The sequence below is a fragment of the Podarcis raffonei genome, chromosome 1 (assembly GCF_027172205.1).
Source record: "Podarcis raffonei isolate rPodRaf1 chromosome 1, rPodRaf1.pri, whole genome shotgun sequence".
Classification (NCBI taxonomy): Eukaryota; Metazoa; Chordata; class Lepidosauria; order Squamata; family Lacertidae; genus Podarcis; species Podarcis raffonei.
The window spans coordinates 72,239,802-72,259,326 of record NC_070602.1 but is presented as its reverse complement, the minus strand read 5'-3'; the positions used below and the strand labels follow the sequence as shown (position 1 = coordinate 72,259,326).

The window sequence follows — 19,525 nt, the reverse complement described above, 5'->3', positions numbered from 1 at the left end:
CCAGATGTAAACAGAGCAAGATGCTTGCAGGTGGCCAGGAGCGGGGGGGCAAGTTGCAAAAGCCCACGCCAGTGGAAAACAAGGCTATGTTAGCTGGCACAGCTCCACCAAAGGCTAAAGGCACGTCTGATGGCCAGGAGCAGGGGGGCAAGTTGCAAAAGCCCTCGCCAGTGGAAAACACGGCTATGTTTGCTGGCACAGCTTCACCAAAGGCTAAAGGCAAGCTGCAAAAGCCCACGCTGGTGGAAAACAAGGTTTTGTTTGCCAGCAAATCTGCTTCGAAGGGGAAGGCCAGGTTTATTGTTGACTCTGCGGCCACGCGCCATCTCACCAAAGACCGCCATCTGTTCATCTCCTTCACACCTCAAGATGGAGAGGTCCAGCTGGCTGATGGAAGGACTTTGCAAGCTACAGGAGTTGGGACTGTGAAACTTGAAAGTCTGCATACTACGATTAGTAATGTTCTTTTTGTTCCAGGAGCTGTGGACAATTTGATAAGTGTACCACAGCTGACTGGGCGTGGTTTTGAGGTATCCTTCAAGAAGACTATCTGTGTCATCAGAAAAGGCAAAGAGGACATGTGGCATGCAAAGTTGATGGATGGTTTGTTCTGTCTAACTTATGATGACAATGGTGTTGCTATGTCTAATGCTGATACTTGTTGTGTTGCACAAACTAACAAGGTTCTTCATGCAGGATGCATTCACGATGCACATCGCAGATTTTGTCACCTCTCTTGGCAAGCGCTAGCCAAGATGCCTGGGTTGGTTGAAGGTTTGGACATCAAACCTTGTAAATTTCACATGAAATGTGTATCTTGTGCAGAGAACAAGGTGAAGGTTGCTCCAAAAGGCAAGGAGTCTAGCAGGCAGGCTTCCAAACCCTACCAGCTAGTTCACGCAGACCTGGTAGGTCCTCTTGCGCCCTCTTTGGGAAGAGCAAGGTACTTCATGGTTCTAATTGATTCTTTTTCCAGGTACATTCATGTGTTTATGCTCGAGCAGAAATCGCAAGCATTTCCTAGGTTCAAGGCATTCTGTGCTTGGTTGGAGAATGCTCACGGTAAACGTATTGGTTGTCTGTTTACTGATCGAGGCGGGGAATTCACTTCTCAGCAGTTTGAAGCTTTCCTGACTGAGAAGGGAATCCAGCATGATTTGTCAACGCCTAGATCGCCATGGATGAATGGGCTTGCGGAGAGAGCAAATCAAACGTTGCTGCAAGGGATAAAAACCTTGTTGCATGATGCCAATCTCCCTGAGAAGTTTTGGGGGGAGGCTCTGGCGAATTTTGTTTATTCTTTTAACAGGAGACTGTCATCACCTATTGGCTGCACTCCCTATGAGAAGATGTTTGGTAAGAAACCTAATGTCAAGCACTTGAGAATCTTTGGTTCTGACATGTGGGTACACACCCCACAAAGCAACAAGCTTGGGAAGCGTGGGGCACATGGTTTGTTCATGGGGTACGAAAAAGGTGCATACAGGGTATGGATGACTAACTCTAAATCCATAAAGTTCACAAGGAGTGTTGAGTACAATCCTAAATGGGGGGAAAATGTGGGAATTTTCCAGAGTTACCCAGAGGAGGATGAAGGTGATGTGAAGAAAGCAGATCATGCTGAGAAAGCTGAGGAAACTGAGGATGATGATGATGATGATGATGATCAGAGTTCGGATTCCAGTTCAGTGGGCGGCGCTGCTGCTGCTGTCAGTGACAGTGATGACACAGCAGACTACAAGAGCGCAAAGGCCTCAGTCAGACCATCTGATGAGTCTGACAATGAACTGGAAGAACCACTGTTCACCATTGGTCACTATTCTCCTAAGAAGGAGGAGATGAGTCCAGAAGACTTGCGTCTGGTTCGCAGGTCTGAAAGGGCGACCAAAGGCAAACCTCCAAAGAGATTTGCTGATGAGTTTGCTAAGATGGCAACTGCTGTTCTTAGTAGCTCAGAGAAGGTGTGGGAACCTTCAAGCTTCAAAGAGGTTCAGGAGTTAACCTCTAAAGATGCTGAGCCTTGGCTTAATGCCATGAAGGCTGAAGTTGATTCCTTGAACAGGAACCAGACTTGGGAGCTGGTACCGGTAGTCCCAGGAATGAGACTGGTTGGCAGCAAATGGGTCTTCAAGGCCAAGACAGACCAGAATGGCAAGGTTGTCAGACACAAAGCCAGATTGGTTGCCAGAGGTTTTTCACAGGTACCAGGGCAGGATTACCACGAGACCTACTCACCCACGGTCAAATATGAGAGCATTCGGCTGATGCTCAAGATCGCTGCGGAGGAGAAACTGCATGTTTCCCATCATGACATTAATACAGCTTTTTTGTACGGGATTTTGGGGGAGGAGCTGTACATGCTTCCACCTGATGGAATGCAGATACAGAAGGGAATGGTCTGTAAACTGCGAAAATCCTTATATGGTCTCAAGCAGAGTGCCAGGTGTTGGAACACAAAACTCACTGAAACGTTGCTTTCACTAGGTTTTCACCAGGGCAAAGCTGATCCATGTGTGTTTGTCAAGGAGGAGGGGCAAAACAAACTGTATTGTTTATGTTTTGTTGATGATCTTCTGATGTTTTGGAAGAATCAGGCTTTTTACCAAAGCACCCTAGCTCAGCTGAAGGAGCACTTTGACATGAAGGATCTTGGTGAGGTATCCAACTATCTTTCTCTGCAGGTGGAGAGAGACCAAGCAGGTAATTTTCTGGTACACCAAACACAGAAAATTGCTGATGTATTAACCAGGTTGAATTTGGTTGATGCAAACCCAGCAGACACACCGATGGTGACAGGTTACCAGGTAGATAGTACTGCTGAAGCGTTTTCTGACACAACGCTGTACAGATGCATTCTAGGCAAGTTAAATTTCATTGCTAGATGTTCAAGACCTGACATTGCTGTAAGCACTAACCTGCTTAGCAGACATGCTAACAATCCTACTGTTCAGGATTGGAAAGCTCTGAAGCGCATAGCCCGGTATTTGAAAGGGACTATGCACTACAGGCTGAGGTTCACCAGTCAGAAGACTGGAGGTCTTGAAATCTTTGCAGATGCAAGTTTTGGAAGTGACACCACGGATGGTACAAGCACTTCTGGAGTATGCTACATGTACAACCACTGCCTGTTTGACTGGTTGTGCAAAAAGCAGACAACAGTTAGCCTAAGTTCCTGTGAAGCAGAACTCAATGTTCTGTCATTTTCACTCATGGATTGTGAATGGTTGATGCAACTGTTTAAGGACATTGGGGTTTCTGTGAAATGTCCTATACAAGTGTATCAAGACAATAGATCTTGTTTGGCTTTGCTGAACTCGGAGAGTTGCAAGCAAAGGACCAAGTACTTGCAGATTAAGCTACATCGTGCAAGAGAGTGTATTCAGAAAGGACTCATTCAGGTGTCCTACATGCCAGGAAATGAAATTCCTGCTGATCTGTTGTCTAAGGTTGTTAACAGAGAACAACTGAAGGTTTACGCACAAAGGTTGCAATTGGGTTGAACCACAGGTACTACAGGTTACACGGAAAAGGGGAGGATGTTAGGATATTTCCGTTCCACCTTAAAAGGGAGCAGGATGTTTATATAACAGCCTGCGTAAGTTCCTGTCTCACAGGATGTTTATGTTGTAAGTTCCTTTCGATTTAGCCTGTTTTGCCTGAGCAGTCGGACCAGACGGTCATGCCTTCTTTGTTCTGACCTACGCTGAATAAAACTGTAAATATGCAGTTCTGCTCTCATGCTGTGCAACTTCTGTTGTGTGAATTCTGCTGTCAGAGTGTGCACTAAGCCTGAGGCTTAGTGTCGCTGAATTGCTGATATTGCCTGACTACGGGAGGTCGATGGATCGTCCGGCATCCGAGCTTGGGGCTCAGATGGACCTTATCTCCCTGGCAGTATCCCAACAGTTAGATCAGTGTCGACTCATTCACACATGCACATTATCACTTGGTGTCACAGTTGTTAAGTAAAGGACATTCATGTGCATAACCAACTCTTTGTTGATACCTGTTCTACACATCTACCTCCTTATTATAGGAATAATGAACCTGTGATCAGGGCTGTCTTAAGCATATGTGGCATTGAGGTGCAAAGACCCGCCCAGTGCCCAGTCCCAGGTTGCCCAGTCCCAGGCATGCAGGAAGTTTGAGCCGACCGGCAACCTCAATGTCTCGCTGGCTTAGTCGCCCCCAAACTCGCGGCGCTGAGCAGCCTGCAGCAGAAGAACAGCGCTCCGACCAATGGGTGGGCTCTTCTCCTGACTCAACTCTTGGGCCCTGGACTCTCGGCCTGGAGCCCCTGAGAGCCTGGTGCCTGGGTGCCCTGCACCCCTAGTGCTTATGGGTAAGACGGCCCTGCCTGTGATTTTTCTGGATATTGCTCAACCATAACTCCCATAATTCCCTGTCATCTGTCATGCTAGCTGTAGCTGATGGGAATAGAAATCTAACAATGTTTGGAGGGCCGCAGGCTTCCCCTCTTGCTTTAGTAAATGGTCATGAACAGACTTTTTAGAGCCAATTTGAATATAACGTTCTTTGTAAGCTGAATGATATTTCTTCCCATATTGCTAAGTTGGATCACCTTCAATCATCCCCTTAGGTCACTGGTCAACATTTTGGTAAAGGATAGGAGGTTGCAGCAAATTATTCAACAGCAATGAGAACAGCATTAAAGCACCCAGAACATCAGGAAGCAATGAAAGCGCTTGCTCTCCACTGATGTGTATGTGCCCAGGTGCCACAGCTACTGGTGGTGCTACTTGCTGTTCTTTACCCTACATTTTAAAATAAAACTCTATATAAGATTCTCCAGATCTGCAGGGAGCAAGCAGGGAGGAGCAAGGAAGAGCTTTTTGAACATGAATTTGCATCCCCAGATAAATAATGCAAAAAGTGATGTTTGGAAAGGAGAGTTGATATGCATGCATAATCTCCAATTACAGCTGGCAGCAAATTGTAATGCAGATAGTTCAATTGAGCTATTTTAAGAGAAGCGGAAAGCGAGGCTCTTGCTTCCCTTGTTAGCGAAGTATACCATTGCCTCTTTTATATCACCTTCTGATTAGAGGAACAAATTATTTAAAAAAACCTCATCCTCTGCTGACCTTTGTGAGGATTCTCACAAAGATCCTAGGCACTTGTAGCTCATAGGTCCAGGAGGGGAGAACTTCTTCTGACGGAAGGGAAAGGGGAGAGCAGCCAGACATAGTAATTGGTATTGAGCTCAATGTTCCCAAGGGCACATATCAGGTCTTGGGCTCTCTCTCTCTCTCTCTCTCTCTCTCTCTCTCTCTCTCTCTCTCCCCCTCTCTCTCCCCCATTTTTAGTTTTCTTGGGTATCTCAAATTACAAAATCCAGCAACATACACTTTTTTGCTCCCCATTTCCTCTTTCTTTGAATTCATTGTTGTCTGCTTTCTTTTCCATCCTTCCCTCTGTCAAACATACTGCCGTATTCATTCATTCATTCATTTCCTTAGGTATGCAGCATTATTATTATTATTCCCCACCTTTTCTACTGACAGGACTTGGCAACTTACAGATAAAAACAAGAAAGGCTAAAAACAGAAAAATCAATCACTAAAATACAATTAAACATTGATAGATTTAATATACCGTATTTTTCTGTGTATTAGTCTAGGTTTCCCCCCCTAAAAAATAATGTCCAAAATTAGGGGGCGTCTTATACACAGAGAGTGCTGAGGGTGGATTTTCTTAAATCTGAGCCCCCCCAAATAGGGGGTGTTTTATAGGCAGAAAAATACAGTACATATATAAAATCTATTTTAAAACACTTGGCAGTGTGGGACGAGGGGTGGTTGAAGATTCTGCTGCTTGCTCAGAAACAGCTGGAACCTTTGCAAATGTTCCAGCTGACCTCATGTTAATAGAGTATTCTGAGCATTCAGTGTGACTATTTTCACAATTTCCACAAGCTGAAAGGCACTTCCAAACCACCACCTCCACCTTCCCTATGACCCCCAAATTGACTTTTGGAGCTGAGGAAGGCAGTAGTGGATGCTCTCAGGGCCGAGCCATGATGAAAGGTTTTGACAATGGTCTACAATAAGTGTAAAAAGAATATTATTTCAGACGTAGACCAACTCTTGTATCAGTTACAACCAGTCAAAAATCAAAATGCCAACGATGTCATGGAGCTAAGGCAGAAATTCAGAAATCTGAGTTTGCAGGCACTAAAACAATATGCTCAGAGACAAAATTACACTCAAACTGATTGACAAAGGGCTAAAAAGGCAGATGACTTTATAGGCCAGTAGATCGGTAGACATTTACAGACCTTCTAAAGTCAAAGGGGCATAAATTGAGATGATGGCTCAGTCACACACAAACCAGTTTGTGCATCAGACATCCTAGGGTACCAAGGATAGCGCTCACATGGCCATGAGCAACACAGTTGTATAAAGAGCCATTTCTCAGACTCTGATAAGTTGCCTCTGCCTAGAGCTTGTCCAGCTGTTTGAATTACATGCAGTATTCCACATGGGAAATTAAATCACTTCTGTGCACAGGATACCAGGTGCAGACAAAGCCAAAAATCCCCAGCTAAAGTAGAAATATGAAGCGCTCTCTTTACTACTGCAATGTCATTGTATGTTCGAAATGCTCTCTTCATTGAGCTATGGTATTTGTATATCCTGAAACTAGGGCTGAAGTCATAATTTCACTGGATTTCACGTAGATACAATAGCCTATTGTTCAATTGTATCATGCAGAAGAGAATCCAAAAGACAAGATGTACTAATAGAGCAGATACATTCAAACTGAAGGCTATTCTTCAGTTTTCATAAACCCAACACCTACCAGACCATTTTAAAACAAATGTGTCTTTAAAACAAGGTGAGTTCAGAAGACCTGCTGAGTCCACTTGCTTAAGGGAAATGGTCTCAAACACAAAGGCAATACATACTGAAGCATGGTGTAGACAAGCCCATATTCAGGCTGAGAGAAGGACAGAGCTCTGAGATTTTCTCTGTAAGAATCTGGGGTGCTGGCAGTTCCCCCAGAAAATTGATGGGGCAGAGGGAATTTCGGACACGTGCGAAAGTTAAGCTGCATTTCACCTTTCCTTAACCTGCATACATGTTTAAATAAAGCACATATTACAAAACACTTGTAAACCTCCAGTTATCTAATTTCAAAGGAAAGAGAAGCTGAGTACATGTTGCATCCCTGGAATTATCATTGTTTGGAGAACAGGACACGTGTGAGTTTGCTCTCTGTGACTGAGTGTACCGTGCAGATAGAAGTGCCAAGGAGCAGATCTCACCACCGCCTGACTCCCCGCAGTGCGTAGAAACAGAGGTAAATATGTGTTTGCTGTTACATAACATATGTGACAACCTTCACCTTCTTTGGAGATTGTTATAAAGCTTCCTCAGTTGCTAGATCAGAACGTGACAGATGAAGAACCCTGGCGATGGAAATGTATGTACTGAAATAAGGAGCAGCCAATGAAATGGGTTATGTGTGGGAGTTCCATTTCCCACGGCTCAACACTTGTAGAGAGCTGGAGATTCCCCATCCCTTTCTTAGATGTAATGAACATGTTAATTTTTAATTATAAGAATGTTTATAAACTGCCAGCTCATAAAAAAAATCAAGGTGATGGAAAATAAACTTCATTGAAACATCTTAAATTTATGAGATCATAAAATACAGAATAACCAACATTGCATCAAATTAATTCTCCAAAAATGCTTGGTGAAACAAAAAACCTTTTCAGCAAGCAATGACGTAACAGAATGGAGGAGGCTGTCTGATTTCAAAAGCAACAGCGCCCCAAATTACCGGTGCCACTAAGCCAAAAACCTTCATTTGTGCAGAAACTAAATAGCCATGAAACATCTAGGCAGGTGTCAGACCATTGGACGATTTCGCTCAGTACTGTCTGCACTGATTGGCAGTTGTTCTCCAGGCTATCAGGAAGGCGTCTTTCCCAGCCCTACTTGGGAGATGCCAGGGACTGAACTTGGAAACTTCTGCATGCAAAACAAGTGTTCTACCACAGATCAGCTCCTGGCCTGCTCTTTGTACACCTAAATATCTCCTTGTTTTTAATCAAGATGCTGTTTGGATAATAATTTTTCCAGATGGTGCTTGTTTATTCAGGGGTTGAATTTAACGTCGTGCTATTAAGAATGTTCCATCACCACAAGCATTTATGCTTGCCAGACAGAACAATCTCCCTCTCCTCCCCCAACATGCAGTTCTGAGGGTTATACTGACCACCCCTGGGCATTCTAAGCATGAGAGGAGGAGGAGGAGGAGGAGGAAGGAATCCCATTGCACAAGTGGGCCTTGTGCTGGCTTCTGCTAGCACTACTCTTTAGTCAAATCCAGCCCTCAGTCTCTGCAGCTAAGTGGCCTTTATGAAGAAACAGCATGATTAGGAATGCCGACTCTCAGGATTTCACTGGCTGCATTTACAGCACAGAGCAGTCATTGCAAATCAATGCTAGCTTACTATAGACACCTGGTTCCTTTGTACAGGAACTGGTATCCATTTGCTGTGAATGGTAGTAACTGATTCATATACTGTGCACAATAATAGTTCATAATATGAATTCGGGTCTTTTTTGCTCTGAAACCATTGGGTCAAATCAGAGCAAAGTATTGATTTTGCTCTGATTTGACCCATTGGTTTCAAATGTCTGATGGCAGCAACAGGCATCTGGCAACCCACAGGCCAAACCTGGCCTAAGAATGATTCCCGGCTTTTGCCATAACAGAGAGGAAAACATGTGAGAAATAACACAGGATGCAGTATGCACAGGTTTCCCATAGGTGCTTTCTCACTCCTAGGATGAGCAAAATGCTCTTCTGTTTCCTTGTTGCTCAGATTTCAGTTTTATAATGAGTAGCACCGTTGTTTTTCTAACTGATAGTATTTTTTAAAATTAATATTTGTATGTTTTATGATTTTTGAAAGCCCATCTCATAACCTTTGACCATTTCAGGTTCGCAATACAGCAGAATCAATACAGACTCTTCCAATTGCCCTGCACACAGCACCAACTCTGAGTAGCTTTATGCTTGTAAGCTTTATGGGATTATAAACCTTGTGTGTAAAAGCCTTGCCCTCTTCTCCAAAAAGATTATAAGCAAGTAGCAATCAGCCTCCTAGTTCTCTTTTCTTCTGTTTCTTGTTGCCAATGCCGTGCACTGACATTAAGGCAATCAATAGAATAGTTCACTTCAGTGAACACAGTTATTTCAGTCACAGAGCTGTTCACATTGATGTTACCCAGCTGGGAGATATAACAAAGAAGCAAGCTTAGACATAGACAAAGCTTGCTCTGGAGGATAAGAGATCGTCTACTTGCTCCCACAGAAGCTAATAGACATGATTATGTAATGTTGAAAAGTAGAATGTATTGCGCCCCATGAAGTATCTTGCAGTGCCCTTGGGAATGAACATTCAGATGAGAAACTGTGTGTGAATGAATGTACAATCAACTGGAGATAATGTTTACATTTTCTCCCTGAATTCTCTGCTTATGAAAGTAAACACCTAATCTTTCATGTGCTGACTCTGTGATGCAGCCAGTGGGATGAAACACTCATCATGAGCTCTAGCAATGTGTGAAAATTTAGTCATATGTGGTCTGCAAATAGTGGTACTTAGCTCACAATAGGCACTGTTCACAACTGAAGATCACCATCACACTAGGAAGAGATGTTGTCCTTCAAACAACCCCAATCAAGTTTTAGAGTTGCAATAAAAAGGGATTCAGAAACAAAATTGGCTGGTTTAGGGATCAAGAATTCTCCACTATTTAAAATAAATAAGGAACACTCAGGAAGGTGTAATGCTGCAGAAAATGAGGGTAACAAACAAATAGTACAAACTAGAAGCACAAAAACAACACAAGCCTGCAGCTCAAAGCATGGATAATCAAAAACACTGTGGTCCAGATCAGTGCTTTATTTCTAAAAAAATTATAAATGTTTAGGGGTACTCTCATTTTCCTACTCGAAACACTGTCCCTCAATGAGGCCAAACTTAGATTCACAAAATGTTTAGGGGTATGCGTACCCCTGCGTCTGTCAAAAAGAAAGCACTGGTCCAGATAACAATGTATCTACCCCCACCTATAACTGATGAAAGAGAATCTGGAGAAGTAGTTTCATGCTTTGCATTGTACTATGGTCATAAGGTACCAAAACAGAAATCACAAGATAGTCTTCATAGATATTTCTTGAATATAGAAACATTCATTTACACCCAGTAGATCACAGGAACCCTTTGGATTCAACTAACTGGTCCCACTAGTGAAAACTCAATGACACCCACCCACACACCGCCGCCGCTGCCTTGCCCTCCCAAATTGGTTCTGGAACAGCACAGAAGGGTGGGGGTGGAAGAGGGGAGATCATTTTGTCAGGCAAACAGAAATGTTTGCACTGATGGAATATTTGTAACATCGTAACACTGAATTCCTCCCTGAATGTCTACAGTTTATTATTATACTACCCCAGACATCTTATGAAGTCTGTGTCCATTACTCAACATAGAGAAAAAGCTGCCTATCTTTGTAGTATGAGATCCACAAATATTCTAACAGCTAAGAGAAGTATCAAATATGTTTACAGCAAAGTTCTACTAACCCCCCCCCCCCGAAAAGTAATTTTTGAAGGGAAACTTCTCACAGGGCCAAGAGCGGCAGGGGGAAGCAGGGCCAGACAGGGAAAGCTGGTTGCTGTGAAGCTGTAAGGTAGATAGCAGAGTAAGGCAGGGCAAGGATGGAAGGTTACAAAGGCTGAAGGAAAGAAATCCAGGAAGGCAATTGCTGGAGGAAAAGGGTGGAAGAAGCATGATGGTATGACGGGTTAATGAGAAAGGGAGACAAACAGAACTCCATACAACATGGACAGATGGACAGCAGATGATGTGCTTCTGGCAAAAAGGGACTGATGGATGAGAAAGTTTTACAGGTTAGAGAACAGTAGTAAAGGAAGCCAAATGACCAAGAGGTTTAAGAAAGAAGCGATGTAGAGCTGAACATCACATATTGACTTCAACTAGACAGTCAAATGTTGGCTTCAAGTATCTAGTTTCTATTACTACAGTGGTACCTCGGGTTAAGTACTTAATTCGTTCCAGAGGTCCGTTCTTAACCTGAAACTGTTCTTAACCTGAAGCACCACTTTAGCTAATGGGGCCTCCTGCTGCTGCCGCGCCACCGGAGCCCGATTTCTGTTCTTATCCTGAAGCAAAGTTCTTAACCTGAAGCAATATTTCTGGCTTAGTGGAGTGTGTATCCTGAAGCATATGTAACCTGAAGCATATGTAACCCGAGGTACCACTGTATATGATTCTACACACACACAAAAACCAAGGCTGGTTTTACAAATAAGAAAAGAAAGAATATAGTATGTGAGACAGTTGCAAATAAATCTAAAAAGGATATCACTATATATATGCAACAAGGTCTGGCCTAAAATTAGAAACATCTAAAAAGATAACAAGCAGGATTGACATTTTCAATTTAGTGTGTGAGTCATGGTTTGTGTGCAGAGTCCTCGTTGTTATTCAGGTGATACTGCTGAGACTGTGTAATAAATTAAAAAAAACAGCTTGTCACATCAGCAATAGTTGCTTTCAAATTTATTCATTTATTTATTGAGGGGGGGTGTGAGTGGCTGCCCGTGCTCATGCAATATGAGAAATTTATACACGTTTACATATTTCCACAGTTCCTAAAATGACATGGTTTAGTTTAGTTCCATATAGTTATTTACTGCAGAATCCTATGGAAATAACATCCAAAATAGCCTGATGCTGAGCTGGCTGCATATGGTGTTGCCAAAAAACCTTTGCCTATGAACTCTATGCAACCACCCATATGAATGCAGCAGGAGATCCCTGGCTGTACTGGTCTGACACTGATGCACAAGGATGGGCATGAGATACAAGTCTTTTAAGCATGACACTGATGGAGCTCTAACATGAGCAAGAGCTCTTTGGTGAAGATGATTTTAGCCAGCATCACATTTTAAGACAGGCACTTACAAAGTTCCCACCGGCACAAGCGATGCCATCTTTAACTTAACATCTATTTTGGAGTTAAAACAACAACCAGGTCAACAATGTCTTTGCAATTTCTGATTGTGGGGTTTATAATTGTTTACTTTTTATTGTGGGTTTTTATTGATCTCTTTTATGGTTGTAAGCTGTCCTAAGAATATTTATATAGGCAGCATAATAAATGTCAGATAATAAAATACATAAAAATGCATGTTGCAGCTAACTGTACTCAAGACACCCCCAACAGGAATGAAACTTGTGTGGCTGGACTCTAAGTCCCATCATCCTTGACCATTGGCTATGCTGGGCATATCAAGACAATGATGGGTTTTGTGTTTGTTTCAAATTTTGCATAAATGCAAAATCAGTGCATAGAAATTCATTACGAGCCTCTTTTGCTTGTTATTTAGGAGCACGCCCAAGAAAGGGAGTGCATGAAATTTTGATGATGCTTTTGATTATGGGGTGAGTAGAATTTATGCAGTCCTTCAAATGGTTCTAGTTTTTCTTTACCACTGATCCAGACAACAAAATTAATGTGTTGCCACCAGCTGAGTGGTTTGTAGTATGCACTTTCAGGATGTCTTGTTCAAATTGATGTAAGATAGAGTCACAAGTGTGGCAGTAGCCATCCCCTATTATTTTAGTGAGTGTTTGTTATTGAAAGTAACATTATTTCAAGTAAGACCTAGTGATGTGATAGCCTCTGCAAGAGGTTCATTAGAAAGCCTGCTCTTTGGAAATGCAACCTTCCCCAACCTAGAGCCCTCCAGACTTTGATCAACTATAATGTCCTCCATCCCTCTCTATAGTCTTTGCTGGCTGGAGCTGATGGACACTGTAGTTCAAAATATCTGGAAGGCACCAGGTTGGGGGTGTCTGCTTTCGAGGCCAGATGCAGACACATAAAGCAATTCAAGCAATACTCAGGTAATGATGAGTCATCTAAGCCTAGGTCATAAGAATGCTGGTCCATGGGGTCATGGGGTCTAGGGCTGCTTGCATGAGCCATAAAATGAAATTCAGTTTTGTGGTAGAGATGTCTGCAATGAAACAGCACCAGGATTAAGGGTGGGGCGGATCCAGCTTTCACTTTATGTTCACACAGGGTTTCTGATTTCATGTAAAGACAAAACAGCATAAAAAATGAATGAATGCTGCGGTTTGCCATGGAAATCTCCTTCCGCTTGCTTCTACCTTTCCTCCAGGAAATTCTCTTCCTGCTTCTATACTCTGCTCTTTCCATTTTCAGCAGTGACTCCAGTTAGCTCTCAAGAGTGTATTTTCTCTCCTCCTTCGTTGCCATGGGGACGCATGTCTGCTTTGCTTGCAATTTTAATTTCTTGTCTGTTTAGTTTTGTTGCATTCTGTGGTTTGAGAGCATTTCCTAACATACACTGCCATTACAGCTCTTTTGCAAGTGGAGTTCCCACCCCCTCCCACTCTGGATCTGCTGATCTTGACTTCCCACCCTGCTCAACAGCAAGGGCATCACTTTCTTATTTTTCCTTTGAGACAAGTTGTACTAGTCATTTTTCAAGGAAAGAAAGGCAAGCAACTATAAACGTTTTGAATAGAGGGCACAAAAAATGAGGGATGCAATAAAAAGATGAAGAAAGGAAGGGAGTTACATGTTTTTTTATGGCCCTTGAGAAACCTGGTGTCCCTGTATATAGTATCATAGTTTGTGTAATGTACAGTGCAATCCAACATATCTTTACTCAGAAGTAAGTCTTATTGAGTTTACTGGATTAGCTCCTGCCCACCTAGCAGTTCGAAAGCACGTCAAAGTGCAAGTAGATAAATAGGTAGGTAGGTAGATAAATACCTTCTCCTGCGGGAAGGTAAATGGCATTTCCGTGCGCTGCTCTGGTTCGCCAGAAGCAGTTTAGTCATGCTGGCCACATGACCCGGAAGCTGTACGCCGGCTCCCTCGGCCAGTAAAGCGAGATGAGCGCCACAACCCCAGAGTCATCCGTGACTGGACCTAATGGTCCCTTTACCTTTAAGTATATATAGGATTACAGCTGCAGTTGCACACAGTGGAAAACAATATACTGGTAAATGTGATCATGTGTTGAGTAGCAACCTGGTTAAAAATGGTCCAAACTTCCAATGTGCTAGGAAAGAAATAAGAATGCTGAAGGGGAACTCTGGTTTGTACCTCCTCATTTAGCCACCCACAACAAGAAGTATTGTGGTGATATATATATGTGTATAAGAGGTGAATTGAAACTATAGCTTTCAAAAACAGCAAGAAGGGTTGTATCCAAATACTTAGAACAGTCCCATTGAAATCAGTAGGGCAGAAGTTAGTCATGACTTGAATCTAACCCAGTATAAACATTCCATGTGTGGGTTAGGGTGTAGGTTTTGGTAGCATCTTCTAGTCATTGCATCTAATGCACACAGAGCCTCTATGAGTTTAGAAGGCTCCTGTTTAAAACATATGCCTTCCAACTTGTGGAGGATGAAGACAATTACCAGAGTGAGGATGTTCATCCTTGAAGTCTCCTTCATGTGATTACATGACATCAGAATACCTGAGCAGAATGCCTGAGCTTACAATCCAAAGTAATCAACCCATACCCTTTCCAGGCTTCTATATACTGCCTACTGTATGCAGTTATTTTATAAGACTGTTTTCCCAGGGCAAGTCTCTGAGGTTAGGTCTTTTTCTGCAACTAGAAGATGGGCATTATTTGATCTTTCTGTCATTTGCTGGGCTTTTGGACTTGTAGCTGATGAATACTCAACTTACGAAGCTTACAAGAAAAGCAGTTCCCCAGATAATTGCAAACTGAGTCTGACATTTAGATACGTGTCATGCCACCCATTGGATGGTGACTTTGTACAACAAAACACCCCCTACTCCTGTCCATAGCATATAGTGATCTGAAGACCAGTGCTCAGAACCCCAGGATGTGATTTACATGGGAGCTGAAACTGATTAGACTTAAGAGTATCATTTTCTCCCTGGCAACAAATCACCAGGATTTTGGTTTGAGTTCTCAGTTGCATTTGCAGCGTCCTGCCCTGACATGCCCAGTCACATGAGGAGTGCCAGGCATCACCTTCTATAGTTTCTAAACACTTCTGGCTAGTTGCAGACATATGAGCATGTGAAATTTCACTTTATAAAGGAGCCAATAGCTTTCTCAGGCCTGGGTTTCAAGAGCTCTTTCCCAAACAACACAATGGACCCAAATGCCTCTCGTTTTATAACTTACTCAACACATCTGCCCCAATCTGGGAAGAGAGACAAACATACACAAGCAGACTACCACATACAGAACCAATGAGGAGGAGGATGTGCACTCAGATTACATGGTGTGGCGTTTGCACAGAGCCCCCGGTCCTTCCACGGACTATTGACCCTGCACCACCATGGGTTATCTCTTCCCCGGTAATATATTCAGACTCAAGTCAGGTTGTAATATATTAACAAAGATTCCAGTTTATTGTGAACGCAAACAAGTTTTAAATACTTTGAAACACTGTAATCCGATTCACTCTCTCTGTCTCCCCTGTCTCTAACTCACTCTGACTCCTATGCCTCCCACCCACAAGAAACCAACCAAACTAACTGCCAAAACCCCTGTGTTGAGCCTTAAACACAGTTAGGCTCTGCCTCTGGGCTTTCTTATTGTTGTTGTTTAGTTCTTTAGTCGTGTCCGACTCTTTTTGACCCCATGGACCAGAGCACGCCAGGCACTCCTGTCTTCCACTGCCTCCCGCAGTTTGGTCACACTCATGCTGGTAGCTTCGAAGACACTATCCAACCATCTCGTCCTCTGTCATCGCCTTCTCCTTGTGCCCTCCATCTTTCCCAACATCAGGGTCTTTTCCAGGGAGTCTTCTCTTCTCATGAGGTGGCCAAAGTATTGGAGCCTCAGCTTCACGATCTGTCCTTCCAGTGAGCACTCAGGGCTGATTTCCTTAAGAATGGATAGGTTTGATCTTCTTGCAGTCCATGGGACTCTCAAGAGTCTTTCTTACTAGTCAGCCTATTAACCCTTTCTCTCTCCTCCCCCAGTACAACATCGCCATAATGAGTGGGCAAACACCACACATGGCAATGCTCATCTGGGGTGCAATGAATTGGTTAGCTGTGATCTTTCCAGAGATCTATCTATATTTGTTAAATGCATCTAACTGCATGCACCAGAGCTAGGTCAGGGATATTGTGTAGATGGGCTTCATCTGATCCCATTTGGATTACTGTAACATGCTCTGTGTGGGGCTGCCTCTTACCTTTATCTGTCAGCCTCCTTAAATCCCATCAGGGAAAGAGGTGGGGTATCAGTCAATCAAACTGATCTGTTTTCCTTCCTCAGGTTCTATTTAGGTTGCAATCCTATACCCATTTACTTGGGAGTAAGTCCCATTGAACTCATTGAGACATGCACAGATTTGCATTTTTAACAAGCCCAAACTAGTGAGCTATCATGCTGTCGAGTGCTGTAGAGGAAGACTGGGAGACACACATGCACTCATTGTAGTTCCCTGAAATTACAGGTTCAAATATAGCTTGCAAGTTTTCAGTACAGTGGTACCTCGGGTTACATATGCTTCAGGTTACATACGCTTCAGGTTACAGACTCTGTTAACCCAGAAATATTACCTCTGGTTAAGAACTTTGCTTCAGGATGAGAACAGAAATCGTGCTCCGGCGGTGCGGCAGCAGCAGAAGCAGGAGGCCCTATTAGCTAAAGTGGTGCTTCAGGTTAAGAACAGTTTCAGGTTAAGAAAGGACCTCTGGAACGAATTAAGTACTTAACCCGAGGCACCACTGTACTAAACATTTCCCTTGCCTCTTACCTAACTGGTTTATGCCACTGTTTTAAAGTTAGTAGACTTTGTATGCCCTCTTGAGCAATGCAGAGAAGCACATATAGCAGTTTTACATACATAAATATAGAACTACAGAAAATAATTAGTTACTGCACAACTGTACTTAGAATGAGAATAGAGCAACCTTCCAAATTAGGTTTAAATTAGATCTAGTTTATAATGTGGGCAACTTCAGAAATATAATTAGAACTAAGGCTATGTTGACATTGCTCTTGCTATTTTGATCACCGCTCTTGATTTTTAAATATACCGTCTCTTTCTCATTTTAAAAAAAACAGCTTTATTTGACTCATTTTTAAAAAGGATAGCTCATCCGGTAGAGCATGAGACTCTTAATCTCAAGGTTGTGGGTTCAAGCCCCACGTTAGGCAAAAGATTCCTGCATTGCAGGCAGTTGGACCATATGACCCTCTTGGTTCCTTCCAGCTCTACAGTTCTATAATTCTATGATTCTATATATCACAGAATAATGGAACTGTAGAGTTGGAAGGAACCCAAAGGGTCATTTAGTCCAATCCTTAATTCCATCAGATTTTAATGAGGGTGAAGTGCTACAGGAAATATGGCAAAAACATTAAGAAAAGCATGTTGTCATCCCAATCTTCCCCATCCATTAAAGAAAAGTATAAGTAAAACAAAACCTCCACAACCAATTCATTTTACAAAAAAGATACTCAGTGTGTCCAGTGGAGCCCACTCACACAAACAGTGATAGTCGTAATAAAGAATCAAACAACAAGGCTGTTCAGGGAAACAACAAGGCTGTTCAGGAAAGCTGGGCCCTGAGCGTCCCTACTGCATAGGTGTGTTCTTCAGGGAAACAGCTTTGACCACACATAGAACAGATGTACCAGCTCCTAGGTCTACCAGAAAATGTGTCTGGATTGCCACGATGACAACAGGAGGGAGGAGAAAGCAATATGATCAGGGCTAAGAGCTAGTAGTTCCATTAACATACAAATTTACAATCACATTATTTTTTTTCCTGGACACACAGATGGATGGGAGCACTTGCCCAGAGTAATACTTTGAAACTGTGAAAGGGCTATCCTTGTGCACACGCTCACGACTCCCACATTTAGCGGTTGGAGGAACACAAGGGATGCGACTACAGCTATGAAATGTTTCTCAATTTGGACAACTCGCTATTAGTGTGGAAGGAAAAACCCTATCCTCTCCAATAACATGTGAGCAAAGGTGCAGACAAGCAGCCACAAATTCACTCTTTAAAATGTTGGCCCCGAGACAGCTGAGTCTCACAAACACCTCTCTACCTCACACTGGTCTTTGTCCCACCTTTTCATTACCCATGGTGGTGTAGTGCACCTTTCAAACAAAACATCAAATAGATCCTTATTCGCTTTTCAAATCTGTTTCACAAACATTATTCACTAATGTGACGATATATACAAAATGCCAGAGTTCTTAAAAAAACAAAACACCCAAATTCACAAATGAGAAAAAGAGAGTTGTTGCTAGGTTTTGCTTTTTGAGGCACCTCAAACAACAGACGGATCATGGCAAAAATCTTTGTGGACTGGAGCCGACTTTGTCAGATGCATCTGACGCAGCGGGCTCCAGTCCACAAAGATTTGTGCCATAATAAATCTGTTGAGCTCCGAGGTGCCACAAACCTCTTTGTTAGTTCTGCTGCTGCAGACTAACATGGCTACCCCTCTGGTTTTGTTTTGTTTTTGAAGACTGTAACCAAGGTAACCGAGTTTCATTCAGTTGCCAAGGCAACTGGAGGAGTAATATTGTTTGCAGTAAAGTCAGACAAACCTACTCATGTTCTGTTGATTTGAGAAGGTGTCTTAGAAATTGTTCAACTATTTTTAGCCACCTAAATCCATAAATCACAAGAGCAATTTGCAGCCTATTAAAATTGCCAATATGCCGCATGATTTGTATGCATGAATTATTCATGTTACTTTCATTTTTGGCAAAAGTGGCATGAATTCAAATTTCTTGACTTTACCCTTCTCTTGCCAAAAATATTTTTTTAAAGAAAAAATCTTGTTCTTGGATTAATACAGGTTAGCATCAGAACCTGACTCTTAAAAGAAAAATATATATATGAAAAGAGAGTGCAGTGCCAAATTCACCTGTATACTTTCACAGAGACTTGCATTCATACATACCTTCTCTATTATGGCAAAGAAGGTTTCGCTAAACATGTGCTAATGAATTAAATCAATACGAACTGGAGTGAGCTCCATCTCAGACAATCAATACGTGCTCAATGATCTACAACAGGCAGGCTGGTAAACTGGTCAAAATAAATTTACAATTGATTTTGTGTTTTAAAACTTAATTAGTGCATTTATAGCTGGACTGAATATGATTGGCCACAACATGCAAACAAGCCCTTTCTTTCGCTCCCCTTGTTTGTGGTCAATAGAGCCAACACACAGAGACCATGAAGTGTGCCAGCAGTCTATACACCCATTGCTGCGATCACAACTGTGTTCACGTCACAACATGATGGAATCTGGGAAACAAAACTCTCCCTGCATCTATCAGGAATCACATAACAATGGGGCATTCAGTGAAGCTGAATGTTGGAAGAGACAAAACAAAGCACTTCTCCCCAAAACGCACAGCGTAACCCCCACAAAAGGT

The 19,525-nt window shown here is 42.6% G+C and overlaps 1 protein-coding gene across 5 annotated transcripts in view; it reads right to left on the bottom strand.

The window, feature by feature from the left end:
• Window positions 1-19,525, bottom strand: part of KCNC1 (potassium voltage-gated channel subfamily C member 1) — a 123,315-nt gene that overhangs the window by 25,375 nt on the left and 78,415 nt on the right. The window lies entirely within an intron of this gene.